At 34.6% G+C, this 3,579-nt stretch overlaps 1 protein-coding gene across 1 annotated transcript in view; it reads right to left on the bottom strand.

The window, feature by feature from the left end:
• The window catches only part of LOC108559377 (homeotic protein antennapedia-like), a 62,457-nt gene extending 60,833 nt beyond the window's left edge, over positions 1 to 1,624 (bottom strand). The window contains exon 1 of the mRNA XM_017916635.1: positions 1,006 to 1,624. The gene's annotated coding sequence lies outside the window, so the exon portion shown is untranslated. The remainder of the gene's footprint in view (positions 1 to 1,005) is intronic.
• Positions 1,625 to 3,579: the final 1,955 nt, after the last annotated feature.

Raw genomic sequence — 3,579 nt, 5'->3', positions numbered from 1 at the left:
TATTTCAAGATGTTGTCCAGTTTGCTTGTTGTTTAGCTGTGATGATTTATTGAATGTTGTTTAGTTAAATTGTGGTGGATGTTGCTTATCACCTTTAAAGAAGTATTAAATCATTGAAAAACATCTATTTATTAGATGCTTGTGGATGTTCTTTATCAACTTTTAAGAGGTATTAGAGTATTAAGAAAAACTACTATTAAAGATTTCTTCATTGTATGTTGTTTAGTTTAGCTATGATGCATGCTATTTATGATCTTTTTTAGAAGTATTGCAATATTGATAAGCTATTATTCATTGGAAGATGTTGTTTAACAACTTTTAAAAGGTACTGAAGAATTGAAAGAAAAACTAGTATCAAAGTTATTTGATGTTGTTTAGTTTACATTTGATGAATGATGTTTATCAGCTTTAATGCTATATTCAAGTATTGAAAAAAAACTAGTATTGAAGCTTTTTTTAAAGGATGTTGTTTATATTTGGTGAATGTTGTTGAATGTTTTAAGATATATTTTAATAATGAAATAACAATTATTGATGCTCTAATTAATGGATATTTTTTATCAACACTAAAGAGATATTCAAATATGAACAAAACTAATATTGAAGCTGTAATAATTGGATGTTGTTTATCAAGTTTTTAGAGGTATTCAATTATTGGAAAACCACATTGTTGTTTTACCTTTAACAATTCGAGTTATTTTGTGTTTAATGGTGTTTTTTGTGAGTGCGTTTGTCGGAGGGGTAGTTTTAATGGAAATCGAGTAATTAATGTTTTATATTTTGTCAGACGATGTGAGGGGATGGTCGTTTATCAATCTCGAATATTTAATTAAAACATGCGGACAACGGATTCATATAAAGATTTATGCGCGCAGCGAGCGCCACCAATTGATTGGGTTTAATTAAAGCTTGCTCTTGTTGTTTTCGTTGTTTTCTCCACGTATTTATTTACGTTGATGGCTATTGATGATTGTTGTTGTTGTTGTTGTGGAATACCGGACTTACCGGTGGTTGTTTGGTAAAAATCCAAAAAATGCGTAAACTAAAAGAAACACTTTTCCCCCCGGATCGGGTCCTAGGCCACCATCTGAGTGCGGGGGCGGCGTTCGCTGATCCGATGATCACTGTCGCTCATTTTCAAGGTCCTTCGAAACAACGAGGTATGGACAAGTACCATCACCGATCGCGATCCGCCGCGACTGTCCGGTGTAAGAGGAGAAGGAGGAAGATGTGGAGGAGAGCGCGTCGCGGTGGACCGCAACTCGTCGTCATAACTCGAAAAGGATTAATTGGATGGATCCTCTCGTCCTTCCTAAAGGATTACCAAAGACCGGACGCGCTCCTTCCGTTGCATCTTAAAACACTTTTGTATCAAAAATACTTGTCAACACACTTCTTCTTTTCTCTTCGATTTTGTACTTGCTTTTTCTTTGTGGAGGATTACTGTGTTTATTTAATTATTTCTTGTTTATTTATGTATTATTAAGTTGTTGTTGTTGTTTATATATTTTGTTAACGGCTCGGAAGACGTGCGCTTGAAAAGGAAGGAAGAAATTTACGAACAGAACGGCGAGAAGCGAAACGCGGCTGCTACTGGAATGGGAGATGCTGGACCGACGCTCCGCGTTTAATCCCGCACTTGTGTTCAAGCGCCGCGACGCGCTTTGCTCATGCGTCCCCCGAGCCGCCCCCGAACCGAAGGCAAACACAAAGGCGCCTGGGACCCGCGCGGAGGCGGTCGTCCTCCTCCAGAACCACTCGAAACACCACCACCGCCGCCACCGATTCTTATGATCTCGACCATCAAATACTCCGCCTCCGAAAGGAGAAAAAAAGAACCACCTAAAACTGTCAGCCGTCCTCGTAAACCTTTCAACCTCTCCTCCCGATACACCATCAATCGCCCGCAATCCGCAATCCGTGTAATTGTCTCTACCGCATCCGAAACTTAAAACTAATTTAAGCCCCGTTAACAATTAACGATCCAATTTCCGGCAACCGCAGCCATGAAATTAAGAAAAGTAAAATGCATATAATCAATATTATTACCGTTCCTTCACAACTAAACTTGAAACAAGAACTAAATAAAAAAAAAATGCTTTTTCCGGTGCGTCACTTTACTCGGAGAGTTAATCTGAAAGAGATGAATTAATCCGAACGCTGCGCGTCAGCCCAAACACTCTCTCTCTTCTCTCTAATTTATGGCCGACGCTCAGGAGGAGAAGTTCCTCCGTATTTGCCTTCTACTCCTTCAGCAAATTTTACTTCGCGCAATTAGCCCCTCTCGCTAATTAAAAACGAAACGGATGTATCATATACATACTTAAACACAACATACAGCTGCTCAGAAATCTAATTCAATACCTGAAATAACCAATGTTTTTCAAGTTGAATTCCTATTTTCAAGACGAGAAGTTTCTACTTCTTCAGCAAATATTACTTTGTATAATTAGCTTGTTTAAAGTTAATATACAACTGCTCGGAACTAGTAATAAGCAAATCTAATCCAATACCAGAAATATTCACTCAAAGCTGAATTTTTCAAGTTGAATTCCATGATTCTAATTATCAACCTATTTTCAAGAGAAGTTTCTACTTCTTCAGCAAATGTTACTTCGAATAATTAGTTTTGTTAAAGTTAGATAATCTAATATACAACAACTCAAAACTAGTAATTAGCAAATATAATCCAATACCCGAAATATTCATTCGATACCAATATTTTTCAAGTTGAATTCCATGAGTCTTATTTTTTTATTAACCTATTATCAAGATGATAAGTTTCTACTTCTTCGGCAAATATTACTTCGAATAATTAGATTTGTTAAAGTCAGATATATCCAATACAAGAAAGAACCAATCCAAGCCAATATTTTTCAGTAAGAAATACATGATTCTAATTTTCATTGTCCATAAAATCTATTACCAATTTTCAAGAGGAGAAGCTTCTAATCTTTTAGCAAATATTACTTTTCACAATTAGCTTTGTTAAGTTTAGGTAATCCACTTTCTTGCCTATTTTGAAAAGAAAAAACTTCTACTTCTTCAGCAAATATTACTTTGCACAATTAGCTTTTTTTTTTGTGTAAATGACCAAATTTAATCCAATATCAAATCAAAATTTTTGCATTATAAATCCATGATTGTAATTTTCATTTCCAAATAATTTATTTCCATTTTTCAAGAGGTGAAGCTTCTGTTACTTCAACAAATGGCTTTGTTACAAGAACGTTTGGAAACCAATATTTTTCACTAAGCATTTCATGATTAAAACTTTCACTGCCAAACATAGGGAATTACCTATTTTTAAAAGAAAACCCTTCTACTCCAATATCAGCAATTTTATAATTCTAATTTTAATAGTAAAAAAAAAATATTTACGTCAATGAGTTTATAAACGTTTTTGTCCAATTATAATACTTTTAATATTATAACAAAATAAACTAAAAAAATCTCTTTATAACGTGTTATTCATTAGTTTTTATTTTATTTAATTAACATGACTCGCTAATTAGAAACGATCGTTTCGACAGCAACAAAACAATTCCAACAATGCCGTCACCGTTATTGAAGCTACGT

Source organism: Nicrophorus vespilloides, unplaced genomic scaffold (assembly GCF_001412225.1).
Source record: "Nicrophorus vespilloides isolate i.1.1-1 unplaced genomic scaffold, Nicve_v1.0, whole genome shotgun sequence".
In the NCBI taxonomy this organism is placed as follows: domain Eukaryota; kingdom Metazoa; phylum Arthropoda; class Insecta; order Coleoptera; family Silphidae; genus Nicrophorus; species Nicrophorus vespilloides.
This window is presented reverse-complemented; position numbering and strand designations above follow the sequence as displayed.